The sequence below is a fragment of the Pinus tabuliformis genome, chromosome 5_2 (genome assembly GCF_031772625.1).
Source record: "Pinus tabuliformis cultivar Carrire ecotype Pingquan chromosome 5_2, CPIR1, whole genome shotgun sequence".
NCBI lineage: Eukaryota > Viridiplantae > Streptophyta > Pinopsida > Pinales > Pinaceae > Pinus > Pinus tabuliformis.
The window spans coordinates 265452162-265472024 of record NC_142306.1 but is presented as its reverse complement, the minus strand read 5'-3'; positions in this window follow the sequence as shown (position 1 = coordinate 265472024).

Below are 19863 nucleotides of genomic sequence, written 5' to 3'. Positions count from 1 at the left end.
GCATGTGAGTGTTTGTATGTATTGTGTATGAATGTGTGTTGTACATATGTTGTTATGCATGCATGGCACCTAGTTGGTGTGTAGTTGTCGCATAATGCATGGTAACTGGATGATGACTTAGATTATGTCTATATATGGTAATGATTATGATTATACATGTATTGTGCTAATCTTGTTGATCTTCCAGATGAGATATCCTCCCATGTACTACACTGAGGTACATTGGTTTGTTTATGATTTGGTTTAGTTGACATGATATACCTTGCAGGAAGAGAAGATCAAGGATGACTATCAAGATGGTAAACTACAACTCACAAGATTCTACCTATAGATCAGATGAGCCACATGGTGAGGTATATTCTCCTGATGTAGTAGACACTGATAAGTTTGAAGGTAGAAATAAGGATTTGCAAAGAAGATAATGACTGAATCATCTAATGAATAGAGAGACTTGCTAAGGCACAGGAGAAACAAGCAGAAGTCAATGTGGTGATTCTTGAGAGCTTGTATGACTTGTAGAGACAAGGACTACTTAGAATCATTCATGGATGGGAGGATATGATGAATGGAGCATATGGTAGCAGGTCACATTGTGGACATAGGTTGGAAAGAGATGACACAGTTAGAGATGGTAGATTCTTGGACACACTTGATAAAAGAGGAAGTGGACACGGGGTTTAATCTAGTTTTGGTTCAAATAGGTATCATGATCGTCATCATCATCATCCTTACAGGAGGAGTGATAGGGGATATTTTCCAAATGATTTCAAGAAAGAAACGTTGCCTACATTTGATGGAGAAATGAATAAGTTACAAGATGTTCAAGCATGGTTTCTTGGGATGAATAAGTTCGTCAGGTTCCATGATTACTCAGCGAACATGAAGCCAAAATATCTACATTCAATCTTAAAGGTAAAGAAGATATTTGGTGGGAATATGTAAATAATGTCAGAGGTATTCATGAAGAGGTTTTGACTTGGAGTGAGTTCGAGAGACTATTTAGGAAGAAGTATCTATCAGAGACATACTATGATGACAGGGCAAAAGAATTCTATGATTTGAAGATGGGGTCTATGACCAATGAGGAGTGTACTAGCAGATTCTTGGAGCTATTGAGATATGTGACTTACCTCAAGGAGGGGAAAGAGAATATTCAAAGATTCATTAGTGGGTTTCTAGTATAATTCAAAGACAGGATTGAGTTTGATGAACCTAGATCATTAGAGGAAGCCATTAGAAAGCTAAAGCATTTTTATGAACAATGGAAGCTCAGATATGATACTAAGTAGGACTGGAAAGGTAATGACAATAATAAAGGGAAATGGGATAAGAATCGAACAAGACCTTGGGACAAAGGTAACAAAGAGAATGCAACACCACCTAAGAAGTTCAATGCATCTCATAGAGGATATGGATTTCGTTGAGGAGTAGAACAAGAGTGATGATAGGAAGCCCTTGCAGTGTTGGACTTATGGAGGAGAGCATCACAGGAGAGATTTCCCATAGAATAAAGGTGGTGGACCTCATATCTACAGTGCACAGGAAGAGCAAATAGTGGGGGACGTTGGATAGAGTATTCCACATATTTATGCAGTGCTAGCTAACAAGTAGGCATACCACTAAGCGTCTATTATTGAGATGAATGGTAAGATTTGTGATCAATTTGTTTCTATTTTGATTGACCTTGGATATAATTATAGTTATGTTAATACTGACCTGGTGGGTAAGTGTGGTTTGAATAAACAAGTGAAAGCAGAATCTTGGTTATTGCAATTGGTTACAGGTACAAAGAAGAGAGTTCATCATTGGGTATGAGCTTGTGCATTTGAGATGAATGGTATGCCTACATCAACACATATGAATGTAATTCCATTGGGATCATATAGTATTCTTTTCAGTGTGGATTGGTTATATCTTCACAGGACAAAGGTGGATTGTTATGACAAATCCATTGAGTGCTTGGATGACAATGGGGAACAAAGATTCTTCCAGGGTAAGAAGAAGGCAACATCAGTTAGAATGGTGACAGTTTTGTATGAAACGCACATCCATAGGAAAGGGTGTGTGTTATCCACAGTGCATATTTACAGTGATAGGTAAGGAAGTTGAGGATGAAAATGTCTTGAGAAGGTACTCGGTTTTATAGCAGTTTTAAGATGTGTTTCTGAAAGATATTCCAGAGCTGTCACCTCATATGGAAGTGGAATTTTCTATTGAATTTGGTACCAGGGGTAGCACCAGCATCAAAGTCACCTTACAATATGAGCACACTAGAGTTTGTGGAGTTGAAGTTGCAATTGAAGGAAATGCTTGAGAAGGGATACATTAGGCCAAGTGTGTCACCTTGGGGTGCACCAGTGTTGTTTGTGAGGAAGAAGGAGGGTAATCTTAGGTTATGCATTGATTATAGTTATTTGAGAAAGGTGACCATTAAGAGCATGTGTGTTTTACCGAGGATTAATGATTTATTTGATCATTTGAAGGGAGAAGAAATGTTCTGGAAGATTGATATGAGATCGGGATACCATCAGGTATGCATTAAGGAAGAGGGCATCTACAATACTACTTTCTATACCAAGTATGGGAATTATGAGTTTTTTGTAGTTCCATTTGGTTTGAAAAATGCTCTAGTGACTTTTATGTGCTTGATGAATAGTGTGTCGGGTCCTTATCTGGATATATTTCTTATTGTATTCATTGATGATATATTGCTATATTCTAAGAATGAGGAAGAACATGTCAAACATATAGCAATAGTATTAAGATTGATGAGAGATCATCAATTTTATGCAAAGATTAGAAAATGTAGTTTCTTTTAGACAGAGGTACACTACTTGGGACATGTGGTTTCCAAGGTAGGCATAGCAGTGGATCCAGAAAAGATAAGGGATATCATGGAGTGGGCATCTCCTAGGAATGTGGATGAGGTAAGATCATTCATAGGATTAGCAGGTTATTACAGGAGGTTCATTAGGAACTTCTCTCAAATTTATTATCCTATTACATCATTGCAATGGAAAGGTAAGAAATTTGAATGGATAGAAGACTGTGAGGCTATTTTTGAGTAGTTGAAACGGTTCTTGACAAATGCTCCAATTATAAAGATTGTAGATCCAGACAAAGAGTTTGTGGTATGTACATATTCTTGCAAGAGAGGACTTGGTGGAGTCCTTATGTAGGAAGGATGGGTAGTATGCCATGAATCAAGGAAGCTAAATGAGCGTGAGCAGAATTACCCAACATGTGATCTTGAGTTGGCAATGATCATCCATGCTTCTAAGATGTGGAGACACTATCTTCTTGATAGTTAGATCATCTTGATGAGAGATCATAGTGGATTGAGGTATCTATTTGACCAATTGAATCTAAATGTCATGAAAGCTATATGGTTGGACATGATTATTGAGTTTGGCTTTGAGATCAAGTACATTAAAGTAAAGAGAACATGGTTGCAGATGATCTTAGAAGGAGGTTACATGTGAATCATTTAATAGATATGCTCCCCTATGGGACATACCTACATGATCAGATCTTGCAGGTAGGTCAACAGGATGACAAGTATAGGGAGCTTATGCATTGGTTATAGCAGGGTGTAGGTGATCAAGATGTGTACTACCATCTCAGAGAAAATGGCTTGGTTAGATTTAGGGATAAGATATATGTACCAGACAACAGTGAGCTCAATAATCTTATCTTGAGAGAATTCCATGCTAAGTCATATTCAGGTCACCCAGGATATGAGAAGCCATTGACAATAGTGAAGAAGTTTTATTATTGGCCAAATTTAAAGAAGGAAGTGGCAGAGTTTGTGGCTAGATTCTTATACTATCAGTAGATTAAAGAAGAGTGTAAGATCCAAGTGGGTTGCTTCAGCCGATTCCAATTCCAGAGTGGAAATGGGAGGTCATTTACATAGAATTCATTATAGGTTTTCATAGGACATATAGAGAGCATGATTCTATTATGGTTTTGGGTAATAGGTTAGCAAAGGTGGTGCACTTTATTCCAGTGAAGTCTACATATTCAACTAATGATGTAGCATAAGTCTTCATCACAGATGTAGTCAGTTTTCATGTTGTACCGAAGAAAATTGTCTCATATAGGGATGCCAAGTTCACTTCTAGATTCTGGAAAGAGTTATTTGTATGTTTGGGTACAAAGTTGGCCTTCAGTACATCCTAGCATCTGTAGACAGATGGATAGATAGAAAGGGTCAACAAGATATTGGAGGACATGTTGAGGATGTATGTGATGCATCAGCAGCAGAGGTGGGAATAGTATCTTCCATAGGTTGATTTTTCTTACAACAATGGGTATCGAGAATCTTTGAGGATGAGTCCATTTGCGACACTCTATGGGTGGATTTGTAATACTCTCATTATTTGGAGTGATCGAGTTAACAGGGTGTTGATAGGACCATAGATGTAGGTAATCAAGAAGAATCTGAAGGTAGCACAAGGAAGACAAAAGTTATGCAGATTAGAATAGGATGTTTAAGGATTCTTAGGTTGGGGAATAGGTGTACTTGTGCATCAATCCCAAGAAGAGATCCTTGAGGATTGGATCATGTGCTAAGATGGCACCTCAACTTTGTTGACCTTTCAAGATTCTTGAGATGATTGGACCAATAGCCTATCGACTTGCACTGCCTCCGATAGTTAAATTCCATGATGTTTTCCATGTATCATTGCTTAAGAAGTATGTTAAATATGTTGATCATGTGAATGACTAGTTTGTATTATAGGTGGAGCCAAAAGGAGAATTTCAGTTGCAACCTTAGTGAATTTTTCATAAAAATATGCTCATGCTTTGTGTTGACGGTGCTGGACCCGCCAAAATGTCAAAAGGATCTCCTCGGTAAGAAGTCCCAATTAGACCTCATATTGTTTGGTGTAGGAGTCCCAGCAATGGGTCGTAAGGTAATGCTTTGACTGCGATGTCGCACAGAGGCAAGTAAGATAACTCTATCAGTAGCAAGGGTGTGACTAATGCAGTGAGTCAAGGAATGAGTAGGAGAGGTTCCAACACTTCAAAGGGAGAGGAGGACGAAGGTGAGTTCCAGGTTGAAAGGGATCAATCCCAACTCAACTAGGAACACACAACACAAAGGGCATGCATAACTTCCGACAAAGCAGTCGACACATATGTGACAGTCACAACATACAAGGTAAGATAATGCGAACAACACTCACGAATCAGTCTGAGACGAGTGTGACAGTTGATATAACAAGGTTCAGAGAAAGGTCTGTCTGATGTCCGGTAGAGTAGTCGACATGGATGGTGACAAAATTAACAAAATATGCAACACATTAACAACAAGATTCATATAATTTCATACAAACCATTTCATATACAAGTACATAATTTAAACAACATATATCGTTAAGGCAACTGGAGCAGTCCAACTACAATAACAACATATGCATGAAAATATGTTGTCTTTTATTATATAAGAAGTGTAAGTCACAATCATACAATACACCATGTAAACCTGCTAGCCCCATTAGTGGAATGTTACAGCTACATCAGCCTGCTCCTCCAAAGATATGTACTAGCTCCATGCATTGGAGAAGCCAAGGCACGTTACAATACTATCCAAGCCTTCTTCAAGATAGTCTTAGTAGAAGCTTGGCTAACCAAAATCCTATACAATGAGTTGTGAGGGACTATTTATAGCAAAGGGTGGGGTGACCCTTGACATCCCCTTTATGATAGTTCAACTACCCTCATGATTCTTCACCTACTCTATTACTGTTACATCCAACTGTTGACACTCAAATTACACTTGACATGACTCAACATTACAATGCACATGTACTTATGTGAGACAACATGGCTTGAGAAAGCCTTCCAAGCCATCACTACACTTGGTCCGTTGTGGTGAGACCAACTCTTTGACATGGTTGTGATGTTGAAGCTAGTGAGATGATGCCAAGCTTGGTCGTCCATGACAACGTGGATGCACCTCATGGTGACATCTTGCTGAAGCGAACTCTTGCCTCCGTTGCAAGTGGTGCATTGGTTCTACCCCTTCATCCAACTCATCTACTAACATGCGCATGGTCTTCTTGGGTACGGTTGAACAAGGAAACACAATAATGCATAGTGTCTATGCTAATCTTCAAGTGTGTGTTGGTGGTCATGCGCATCAACTTGTTGAAGTGCATGTTCAGCCCTAGTTGGACTTGCTTCTTGTCTTTGCCTTGGTGAGTGTGTTGAATGGGTTGGCTTGCATGTGTGCAGTCAACAACATGCATGTTGTTGGATCCTTTGCATGTGATCAACAAGACTGCTCACCATGTTTTTTCTCTGTAAGCTACTGGGATGGATTCTTAACTTGTACTGGAACAGTTTCATCCGTGAGTGCATGTTGTGCCCACTGTTGTTCTTGTTCCTACTGCAACTCATTGGACTATCTATGCAGCTTCATGTTATTCCTGAGTTGCTGCTTCAGCACATGAAACTCCTTCTTTGTTCCATCTTCTACCTTCACCAATATTCATTTCACGTTGTCACTTCATAGCTTGAGTCTCCAAATTTGCTTTCATTATCAGTGGATCTTCTTGATCTTGCAACTTTTCTCTGCCTCTATGTTGTCAACAACCTTCCTCTTGCACTCGCTGCGTTTATTTCATTTGCTGCGTTCGCTACATTCAGTATGTTTCCTTTAGCTATTGTTCAGGATATTGCTCGATGTGATGTTGTTGCTTGATGTCCTTGTCCACGAATAACTTGATGTCTTCGTGAGTAGGTAAGCCCATGGACACTTGATCAACTGCATCCCCAAGCGTGCTCTGAACGGTGTCTTCATCTCTGCTCTCTTGGAAACCATTGTACCTGTATTACTGAGAGGCAGATGAACACCTGTGATACCTGGAGACATGGAAACACTCATAGCAAGCAATATATCAGTTGAAAACCAGAATGAACATGAGAACTAACTTGCAACATACCTGTGTGAATGATCATGAAGGTTGCGCATTTCAGCTGGGAGGTCGGGAGACCAGCTGCGAAGACTCTACAAGGCACAGTCTAGGCTGCTGAGAGACTGACTAACTACTGGAGTGGCATAATACACAGTTCAGTTGGGTAGTTGGCTGCTAGGATTGCGAAATGAGCAATCACAGCTGGGAAGGATTATTGGCCCAGGGGTAGATTTGCACAAATTTTTGAGGCAAGTAACCATTAACCTCTAGAAATGCACAATTCAGTCTAGGAGGCTATTGCTAGGCTAGAATGCACAAATATAGAGAGGAAGGTGAGCCTTCCTTCTCCAGATTGCACAATGCAGCCTTGGTGAATACAGAGACCAGGCCAAGGTTGGCCTAACTCGCCAACGGGAAACTAAAAGAAAGTAAGATGATGAAATGCATGGCGACATTAAGTGATAGCAGAAGTGATTAATAGTGCATGAAAAACATGAATGAAATATTTAGTAAATAGATCAACATGCATGTGGGTGAGGCAGTTCATTGGTTGGGCGAATGTCCATGCAAAACAATTTCATGCATGCGAGAACAATGAGATAGCAATGAAAACTGAAACAGAGATAAGACAAGCTAGAATACATGTAAACGATAGAAAGCATTGAAAGAAATAAAGAAAACAACAGTCACACAAGAGAATACACAAAAACCGACAGCAATGCAACACAAGGCATAGGAAGTGAGCTTACCCTAAAACAACTGAGCTTAATGTGCCAGCTGCTCCTAGATGTGATGTGGGATGTCATAGCTACAAGTTTGATGTGAGGAATGAGTTTTGCAGCATCATGTTGATGAGTTTTGATAACATCGAAGTTGTGACGTGCATGCCACAAATCTAGGGGAAACGACACTTGGAGGGGGTTTTCTGAATTTCTCCTTGCATGTAACCTCCAACTGCTAAACATAGATCCCTAAAACAAAGGATACCTTTGCATGTTGCGTTGGGAGAAGCAGCCTATGCATGCAAGTCTGCTTTGCTCAGTCCCAGAGGGAACCGGTCAACTCAACTTCACATGCAAGCAACTGCTCGACTGCTGGAGAGAAATGCACATTTCTGACTATAAGCTGGGTTGACTGCTGCCTAGATTTGTGTAAATCTTGGGCTGAACTACTTGTTGATGGGAAAAAATGCGCAACTCCTGTTGGGAGGGTTGGCTAGTAGGATTGCGTAATCCTAGATCCCAGTAGGCTATCAAAGGTAATTGTGCAATTCCTAAAGGGAAGGTTGGTTACCCTCCAGAAATGTGCAAATTTCACTGGGAAGCTACTAAGCCTACAACTGGACCAAGTCCAAATGAGCATCATGTGAAAGGAAAATATCAAACTGTGATTGACATGATACCTTTGAGCAAGAAAGACACTGAAGATTGATCACTTGACAAATCAGGGCAAGATATTGTGAAGGTTGTTAGGGAGGCTCCAAAACATGCTAGGGAAAAATTTTGGAGGGTGGTTGTAGTCGCTACAACACTTGGCGACACATTGGTAGAACTCCAACTCTCTGAATGGACCTTGTTCGTGAAAAGAAAGTCTAACACCTCCTGAATTATTTTTTAGATCTTAGCTCATCTTGGCTTCACACTAGCTTGATTGTAAGATGTAGAATCTGCCAAACCCTTGGTCGATTGACACACATTCCAAGCCAAGGCAACACAGTTGTTTCGATTGGGATTGAGGGGTATATAAGTGCACAAGCAATATAGTCGTCAGAGTATAAGTTTCATCTCTAGTGTTGCTCCACTGCTAGCTGGCTTGGATGATACCTCAATGGAGTCACATAGGAACACAAGCATGGCTCTGCTGCCACCAAGTCTGGTTAGTAACCTGGCGGAGTTACCTGCATCACCTCCCTGTGTAGGAAGCCTTTCCCTTCTTTCGCCTTATTCATTTTGAATTTTTTGACTTTTCATTTTTTTTATTTTTCATTTTCACTATGCATAGCACTTATTCATTTCAGAGGCGGAAGAGGGATCCCGACTTATTGAGAGTAGAAGAGGTTGTTCTAGCAGAGAAGTAGTTTAATGTATATCGGATGTTCCTGTTAAGGTTTTTCCCCCTCACCTTATTCTACTTGACTAAGATGACAAGGGTTAACCCAAAAAAAATCAACTAGAGAAGGTGACACTAGTTAGCATGCAATCGTTGTGTTTACACCAAGGTTCACTTCGAAGAGTACATATTTTCCTTCAATGTATCATGGACTAAGAGTAACAAGTTCATCATACATAGGCAAGATGATAGATAACCAAGTAGTTATAGTTGTACAAACCCTCTTGTACTTTACCCAGCTTGTTTCATGAGTCACACATGGTTTCATGCAAACTAACCTACGAATGAAACAATCGAACGAGCTAACAATCAACAAAGAAAAGCAAGAGCAGAAGCAAAATTGAAAGAAAAGCAAGTAAACAAACAAGCAAGAAAATAAACAAGCAAACAAAGCACGAAAGCAAACAAGCATGCAGGAAAACAACTGAAAGAAAACACTACTCCTACTCCTGTATTGACGGCGTATGGGCCTAATCATGTGAAGTGATACTTCCAATGCAGCCATCGGTGCATTCGTAGACCCATGTGGGTGAAGGCTTGGTATGCGAGTAACACAGTTGTGCGGAACATCATAAAAGAAAGATATAACAGTGAAGACAACCACACTTTGTGTTTCAAAGTGCCCATGGGACATAAGTGAGTGCATGTGCATAACGAATAGTTCGTGGACTTATCATGGTGTTTTATGACACTATGTACAACTTTGAAGCACAAGCACACTCTTGACTCTAACATGCAAGAAAACGAAAGAAACAAAGATAACTTGTGTCATGCACAAGTGCTTGCAATATAAGATTCCTCCAATGCATGAGCAATGGGATTGTGCAATTCAAATGGAGGAAGTGTGATATGAGTGTTAGATTGATCTTGAGTGCATAGAGATGAGTGATGAGGAGCCTTGAGTGTTTGAAAATTTTCCTGATCGAAAGAAAAACCAACCTCAGGACACCGAGGGCCTGACATAACCATTAGCTTGAGCTGAAGTGCCTTGATAGCCTGTGGGGTTTTGACTTCGTTGACAGATGGATATTCGTATACCAGTGGCTTAGATGGATTAAAAATGAGTGAATCAACATCATGATCGAATGATGAGGTGAAGAGATCATGACAACCAAGATCAGAAAATTCAAGATGTTGGTCGGCATCCTCATGATTTGATGAATCACACAGAGGGGTAGATGAGAAGGAAGGATGTTCACCCTCTGCGTTTTCAGAAAGAGAATATGAAATATTAAGTGGATTTTCAATGAATGATTGGTCCTCTCTGTTGTTTTACGATGGGCTAACATATAGTGTGTCCTGTGAAAGATAAAAAATGGGTGCATTCATAGATGAAGACACACATGCAAAATCACAGATGGCAGGTTCACCAATGATGTTAGGAAAGAACGGAGGGGGCTCAGATGGAATGGAGTCGTCCTTCGTCGAGTGTTGATGCTGAAGCTCCCACTCATATTCTTCATGAATGACAATGCATTTTGGTTGTGCAACACCAACTCCATCAGTGGGTTGTTCCTCATTCACAACAAGTGAAGAATTTGGAATGGACGAAAATAAGACATCATCATCTGGAGGAACACCCAGGTGCGAAGACAAAGGTTGAAAAAAAGAATGCATATGAGAACTCGAAGGAATCACAACCAAATCTGCGTGAAAATTGTGTGGAGTGATGTTGGGAGGCTGTGAAGGTTGAACAAGTGTGTGAACATGATCCTCAACATCACAGGGTGATGATGGAACTGTTGAATGAGAGGTAGGCGGACAGTCCGTAGAGATAGTACCTGCTCCCACAGGAGATTGTACAATTCCATCAATGAAGAAGGTTGAGCGAGGCTTGACATTAAGATTTCCCTTGGGATGGGTAGATTTCTTAAGAGAATACTCGAACCTGTCCCAAAGATAAGAGAACTTCATTTGGCTCTTCGGAGCTTGAAATTGTAAGTCACAGAAGCGCTGCCAAAAATCAATAGCGGATTCAGGCGGAGCCGTCCATTGCTGTAACAATTTCTGGTCAAGATGGTCTGGATCGAAATGATGGAACGTGTCTTTCATAAGATCATAGAAGTGATCACATGAGTGCATGGTGTCAGCTGGTAGGCTAAGCACCCAATGAAATGGGGATTCTCGAAGTGTGAATGCAAGTAGCAGACAGGCCTATTCATCAGTAAACTATCTTCCTCATAAATCATGGAAAGGAAGTTATGTAAGTACTCAGGCCAGGCCCCTTCGCCTTCACCATCACATGTGGGAGTGGACAAGAGATTGAAAAGCTTCCTCGAGATGGAGACATCTACACGATTCGGAAAATACCTCGGGGGAAGAAGAATGCAAGACTCCATGAAAGATATGCAAAGGTTCACAATCGGATGAGAGGACACTACTTGTCGTTAGGCCCTCCTTCTAGTGCTAGAAATGTTGACAGTCTTGGACCCACCAAAATTTCAAGGGGCTTTCCCTGGTAAGAAGTCCTAATTAGACCTCAGACCATTTGGTGTAGGAGTCCCAGTAGTGGTTCGTAAGGTAATGCCTTGACCGCGATGTTGCACAGAGGCAAGTTAGATAACTCTATCAGTAGCAAGGGTGTGACTGATGTAGTGAGTCAAGGAATGAGTATGAGAGGTTCCAACACTTCAAAGGGAGAGGAAGATGAAGATGAGTTCCAGGTTGAAAGGGATCAATCCCAACTCATCTAGGAACACGCAACACAAAGGACATGCACAATTTCCAGCAGAGCAGTCGACACTGAGGCGGCAGTCACAATATACAAGGTAAGATAACGTAAACAACACTCAGATATCAGTCCGAAACGAGTGTGATAGTTGATATAACAAGGTTCAGAGAAAGGTCTTTCTGATGTCTGGCAGAGCAATCGACACAGACGGTGATAGAATTAACAACATATGCAACACATTAACAACAAGATTAATATAATTTCATACAAATCAGTTCATATACAAGTACGTAAGTTAAACAACATATATCATTAAGGCAACCAAAGCAGTCCAACTACAATAACAACATATGCATGAAAATGTGTTGTCTTTTATTATATAAGAAGTGTAAGTCACAATCATACAATACACCATGTGAACCTACTAGCCCCATCAGTGGAATGTTACAGCCACATCTTCCTACTCCTCCAAAGAGATGTACTAGCTCCGTGCAATGGAAAGGCAAAGGCACGTTACAATACTATCCAAGCCTTCTTCAAGACAGTCTTAGTAGAATTTTGGCTGACCAAAAGCCTATACAATGAGTTATGAGGGACTATTTATAGCAAAGGGTGGGGTGACCCTTGATATCCCCTTTGTGATAGTTCAACTACCCTCATGACTCTTCACCTACTCTATGACTATTACATCCAACTGTTGACACTCAAATTACACTTAACATGAATCAACATTATAATGCACATGTACTCATGTGAGACAACATGGCTTGAGCAAGCCTTACAAGATATCAGTGACACTTGGTTCATTGTGGTTAGACCAACGCTTTGACATGCTTTTTATGGTGAAGCTAGAAAGTTGATGCCAAGCTTGGTCGTCCGTGATGGTGTGCATGCACCTCATGGTGACATCTTGCTGAAGCGAACTCTTGCCTCCATTGCAACCAGAGCATTGGTTCGGCCCCTTTATCCAACTCATCTTCTAACATGTGCATGGTATTCTTGAGTATAGTTGAACTGGCAAGACACTGATGCATAGTGTCCATGCTGATCTTCAAGTGTGTGTTGGTGGTCACACGCATCAACTTGCTGAAGTGCATGTTCAACCCCAATTAGACTTTCTTCTTGTCTTTGCATTGGTGAGTGTGTTGAATGGGTTGAATTTCATGCATGCGCTAAAAGACATGCATTATGTTGGATCCTTTGCATGCGATCAACAACACTTCTCACCATGTTTTCTCTGTGTCAGCTACTGGGATGGATCCTTAACTTGTATTGGCGCAGTTTCATCTGTGAGTGCATGTTGCACCCACTTTTGTTCTTGTTCCTACTGCAACATATTGGACTATTTGTGCAGCTTCATTTCTTCCTGAGTTGCTGCTTTAGCACATGCAACTCCTTTGTTCAATCTTCTACCTTCGCGTGATCTTCATGTCGCTCTTTCACTTCATAAACTAAGTCTCCAAAGTTTCTTTCATTATCAGTGGATCTGCTTGATCTTGCAACTTTGTTCCGCCTCTATGTTGTCAACAACCTTCCTCTTACATTCGCTTCATTTTCTTCATTTTCTGCATTCAGTATGCTGCCTTCAACTGTTGTTCGGGATGTTGCTCATTGTGATGCTACTTCTTGATGTCCTTGTTCACTAACAACTTGATGTATTCGTGACTAGGTAATCCCATGGACACTTGATTGATTGCATCCCCAAGCATGCTCTAAACAGTGTCTTTGTCTCTGCTCTCTTGGAAACCATTGTACCTGTACTATTGAGAGGCAGATGAAAACCCGTGATACCTACAGACATGGCAACACTCATAGCAAGCAATTTGTTAGTCGAAAACTAGAATGAACATGAGAACTAAATTGCAACATACCTGGGTGAATGATCATGAAGGTTGCACAATTTTGGTCGAGAGGTTGGTAGAATGACTGCCAAGACTACACAAGGCATAGTCCGGGCTGCTAAGAGACTGACTGACTACTAGAATTGCGCAATGCACATTCTAGTTGGGCAACTGGCTGTTGGGATTGGGCAATGAGAAATCCCAGCTAGGAAGGACTACTGGCCTAGGGGCAGACTTGTGAAAATTTTTGGGCCAAGCAACCACTGACCTCCAGAAATGCACAATTTAGTCAAGAAGGCTAGTGCTAGGCTAGAATGCATAAATCTGGAGCGTAAGGTAAGCCTTCCTTCTCCAAATTGTGCAATGCAACCATGGTGAAGGAAGAGACCAGGTCAAGGTTGGCCTAACTTGCTGATGGGAAACTGAAAGCAAGTAAGTCGATTAAATGCATGGTGACACTAAGTGATAGCAGAAGTGATTAACAGTGCATGCAAAACATGAAAGAAATATTCAGAAAATAGATCAACATGCATATGGGTGAGGCAGTTCACCGGTTGGGCGAACGTCCGTGCAAAACAATTTCATGCATGTGACAGTAGTGAGATAGCAATGAAAACTGAAACAGATCTAGGACAAGCTAGAATACATGTAAACGACAATAGGCGTTCAAAGAAATCAAGAAAAAAACACTCACACAAGTGAATACACAAAAAGTGACAGAAATGCAGCACAAGGCATGGGAAGCAATCTTACCCCAAAACAACTAAGTTGAATGTGTCGACTGCTCCTATATGTGATGTGGGATGTCAGACCTACAAGGTTAATGTGAGGAATGAGCTCTGAAGCATCAGGTTGATGAGTTTTGGTAACACCGAGGTTGTGACGCGCATCCCACAAATCTACGGGAAGCGACACTTGGAGGGAGGTTTCTGAATTTCTCCTTGCATGTAACCTCCAGCTTCTAAAAATAGATCCCTGAAACAAGGGATACCTTTTCATTCTACCTTGGGAGAAGTAGCCCATGCACGCAAGTCTATTTTACTCGGTCCCAGAGGGAACCATTCAACTCAACTGCACATGCAAGTGACTGCACCACTGTTAGAGAGAAATGTGCATTTCTGACTGTAAGTTGGGCTTATTACCCAAGGGGATTCCACAATTTCTCGGCCTAGCAGTTGAATCCTACCCATATTTGTGCAAATCCTAGGCTGGAATTCCTATTGATGGGAAAAAGTGTGCAAATCTTGCTGGGAGGTTTGGCTAGCAGGATTGTGCAATCCTAGAGCCCAGCAGGTTGTTAGAGGGAATTGAGCAATTCCTGGAGGGAAGGCTGGTTGTCCTCCAGAAATGCACAAATTTCACTGGGAAGTTGCTCAGCCTGTAGCTGGACCATGTCTAGATGAGTAGCCTGTGAAAGGAAAAGATCAAACTGTGATCGACAAGCTACCTTTGAGCAAGAAAGACACTGAAGCTTGATGACTTGACGAAGCAGGGCATGCTGCTGTGAAGGTTGGTAGGGAGGCTCCAAAACAGGCAAAGGAAAAATACTGGAGGGTGGTTGTAGCCACTACAACACTCTGGAACTGAGCAATTGAGCAGGTTAAAGTACAGTGGAAGCACTTTGGGCCCGATGAAGCTACATGGGAGATGACTACTCAGATGTGGGATATGTATCCTTCTTTATTCACTGGTTGAGTGAATGTTTTTGGTTTATGTTTTCGTGTGGTGTTTCAGTATATGTATATATGTATTTGGATGTAAATAGTGCCATGAGTTGTGTTATAAAGCTCTAGTAAACAGTATGGTTTTCATGTTGTTATGTTTCTCATCTTGGTTTTCTTCTTAGCAAGATGATCATTATAAATACTACAACGAGCTAAGTTATAAATCTACATGGGTAATATGTCTTGATTTTCAGTAGTCTTGTTGGTTGTAGGTCTCATTGAACACCGAGGATGGTGTTCCCCCAAGGGGGGGTGTTCTTTAACAACCTTGGTAAAAAATCCATGTAATAAAGTTAATAAAAGGCAAAATAATAACCAAGGTCATGGGACATGCATTCCAAGTTGAATTTTGGGAAAAAACATAGTGATGGGGATCACTTGTGATTAATTAATGCCCTTTGAAATTGGAAAAGGAAATGTCAAACGATTTGGAAATGCAAAGTGGCATTAATTGGCATTTTATTTATGAAAATAATGGAAAATAGGAGAAAAGGGAGGTGAAAGGTCACAAGTTTCATGTGAGGAGGAAATTGAAGGAAGCATAATGGAATATGAAGAAAGTAGAGGCCCCATAAATAAAAAGGCTTATGAGGATCAATTTTTGATTTTTGTTAGTTTAGTTTTGGAGTTCTCATTTACGCTCTCTCTCATACTCTTGGACACAAAGTTTTCTTGGAGGATTCTTGGAGGAGTGTGGAATACTTTGGATTTGGAGGAAGAAAGAAAAATAAGAGTAGGAAAGCACAAGAGGACATCAGGAGCAAAAAATATAGCAGGTTTTGCCTGCACGTACTGAGTTGCATGTATGATTTCCTTGCTAGTTTTGGCATGCATGTGGTTTCTTGGTTATGATATTTCATTGGCATGGAGGATTGCCTAGATTGACAGTGGTTTTTCTTAGTCTTTCCATTTCCTGGATAGCCTTGGTGTTGTGGGCTTCTTTCCTTTTGCTTTCTGGTTGGTTCTCATGTTCCTTTGGTTACGGGTTGAGTTACTACTTCCTAGAGCCTTGGTTGGACAAACACTTTGGAAGCCCTATAACATCTGGAGTTGAGTTACTAGTCTTGGAAGCCTTGGTTGTAAAAACACTTTGGAGCCCTTGGTGGGTTGATTTATTAGTCCTGGAAACCCTAGTTGGACAAACACTCTAGATCCCGGCTGCAGTTTTGGGTTGAGTTACTAGTCCTAGAAGCCTTGGTTGGAACAAATGCTTTAGAAGCCTGAACAACTTGGCTAGAGACCAATCTGGTGATGGTTAGTGATGTATAGCTGTGAGGTGGAATCATTGGTTGATGGTTGAGGTGGTTTGGCATCTAGAAGCCCTAGTTTGGTTTTGTTTGATTTGTTTCATGAGATTCCACATTCATACTTGGAATATGGCATAGGTGTGATTGATTGAAAGAGAGATTTGGTTCAGCTCAATCTATGGTTGGGTGGTAGGTGGAAGTCAATGACTTAGTTGGATTTTCATATCTTAATAATAACTCCTTTTCCTTGGTATTTTCATGAGTAAATGTGCATGATATTATGTGGCTTTAATGGTTTTTTCCTCATTGATATATCTCTAGTTATTTTCTAGTTATAAGTAGGTTTTATGACAATTATGATATATGGCTCTCATCATGTTTTGGTTAGTATATGAAATGTTAGTGAATATATCACTTAATAGATGATAATGTAGTTATTGTGATAAGGAACCAATGCTTCTTAACGATTCTCAGATAAGTATGAGAACCCTACGCTCAGATATGTTGTTATGACTTGTAGATTAAATATTTGTGACATGTTTGACGAAATTTTTGTCTTGGCTAGTATGGTTTAGACCAATTCCTTGTTCAAGTGTTTGCATTACTACCCTTTTTTTGAAGTTATTTTTCATTTCTGGAAGTTCCATGATGTTCTCGGCAGTGACTTGAGTCCCGACACTGAAAAAATGGCATAGAATTTGGGGTCGCTAGCACATAACTTCCTAAAAAAGGCCACAATTGCATGGATGCCTTGTTGTGGGAGCAACTAGAGGGTCCTAGTCGCATGGATGCCTTGTCAAGGGAACAGTTGAGGTCGTAAGGAAGTGAAAGGGAAAGTTATCTCAGGGGTTGGGCATGAAAAGGGGTTGGTTGGATCCTGAAGGTTCCATAGATTCTGAAGAAGGCCAGTTTGGTCTTGTCATGTTGGTTCCACTTCCTTAATTGTGCATGGGATTTGAATAATATCATAGTAACTCTTCGTCACATGTTTACCTTGGTGGACTAGTTAGCTTGGGTAAATGTGGGAGGAGGGTGTTAGAGAAGGATAGGGAAATCTCATCATGGCATGCAAAGTATGCATAGGGAAAGGCTTGTGAAGGCTCATGTAGTGGCCTGCAACATAGAGAGAAAATGAAATGTTAGTTCAACATCCATCATATGCTTTATAAGGAGGTGAATAAGTGATAAAATGTAGTAGGAGTAACTACATGTACTACAGGAAAGATAATGCAATGTAAAGCAATGTAGTGCAAGAAAAATAAACTAACTGCAATTAAAATACCCATTCAATTCTCATGTATTCAATGCAACAAAAAGGATTAATGCATGATTAATGCATAACCTCATGCAAAAACAGAACTACTTGTGTAAAGAACACACCACCAAGTCATATAAATTAAAGGAAATTTTAGCTTAAAAGTGCCCATGAGATTTTCACGTAATTTCCATGTCATAATATGTAAACCAATCAAAATAATTTAAATTTAAAAAGAGGTACACGTAAATATTTTGGAGGGAAAAGAGGAAAAACTATTTTTTTAATTGTATTTTTGGTTTATCTCCTTATAGATTTACTCAAATTTCAAGTGTATACACTCATTGGATGCAGAATTAAATTCAGCATCCAATGACTACCCATTATGCATACTTTTGATACGACCCACTTGATAAAAATTTAAAATACATTAAAAAAAGTTGTTCAACACACTTTTTTAATATATCTTCAATTTTTATCAACACGGTTCTTCTCAAAAGTATGAATAATGGGTACTCATTGGATGTGGAATTAAACTCCGAATCCAACGAGTATGTACACTTGAAATTTGAGTAAACTTATAAGGAGATAAACCAAAAATACAACTGAAAAAGTAGTTTTCTTCTTTTCCCTCCAAAATTCACAACTCTTATTTTATTATTTTAACTATTATTTTATTATTTTTCTTTAGGCGGCCATGTTTAGGCTGAAATTTCCTCTAATGTAAACTAGAATTATCAAACTCTAAACTAGGCTAAACCTGAAACCCTAACTTAATTAGAGAGGAGGTCAGGTCATGTGAAATCAAACTTATAATGCATCCACCACAACAGTTCCCAGCTACCTACAAAAATAAAGATGTTAATGATTAGAACTAGTATAAAGAATTGTGAAAAAACAAAAATGCTTACCTGTGAAACATGCACAACAACAAGAAGGTCATGCCTACCGATAGGAAAATGTGCTAGAAAATATTATTCAAGCTAAGATGCAACCTTATCCTAGTAAATAGAATGATAAATTTGGAAACCCTGAGCATTCGACCATAATATGCATTCATTTGTTCTTAACCCTAAGTCAAGTACCAGAGAGATGAGATGTCACCCACTAGCAAAGGAATCTTCAAGATAGGCTTCTTCAAGTGATTTAACAATCCTATCATGATATTCAAGATGATAAAATTGATGACCCTCATAATTTTCCAAATATTTACATCCGTTAGGTGCAACTAAAATACTAGAGGATTCTAGCAAGAAAAACTTTTCAAAAAAACCTAATTTAAGGTTGTTTAAGGATTTTTTTAAGGACTTGAGGACACAACATAATCATCAGTGAGAGTTGAAGTTCCTCACCATGTTGACAAAAATATGAACCCTCAAATGGTAGATCATCGAATATGGGTGGTTTCGTAAGATCAATGAATGAATGCATACAATCATCATCAACCGTGATAGGAAAATAATCAGTGAATATATTAATGGTTTGATCATATGTTCTAGTATTGACCGACTAGTTGTCCAAAAGATCAAATGGAGATGAATCAACAGGATGAGACTCACGAAAGAACTGAATAATGTGGTTTCCCTTCTTGCATATAGTGGAATACAGGACAACACCATCTGGTATCTGATGATAATCCACACCATTAAGGAAATAATCAGAATGATTTGAAACAATGGTCATTTTACTGTCCTCAACAAACAAATATGAGCACAAGGAGATATGCATCTCAAAATATTTCAAAAATGAGCCTTCATCAGGCGAGAAGGTTTTGAGATGGGAATCATGTGAAGAAACCCTAATTTGATCTAGTTCATGGATCTCTTTAGGATTCATAACATGATATAACCATAAGTGGAAGGTGAAGTGCCTCAACTTCCTGATGAGTCCCCAAACCCTCAAAAGGTTGATCACTAAATTTTAGTGGCTTCATATGATCAATGGGTGAATATGAATGACCATCGTTAGAGGTGTGAGTGAATATGTTTTCAATAAGATGAAAATTGTTAAAGACGCTAATTAGATCAGATTGGGGGTCTAACACATGAGACTCTTAAAGGATTGAGGATGAGGATGAATCAACAGAACGA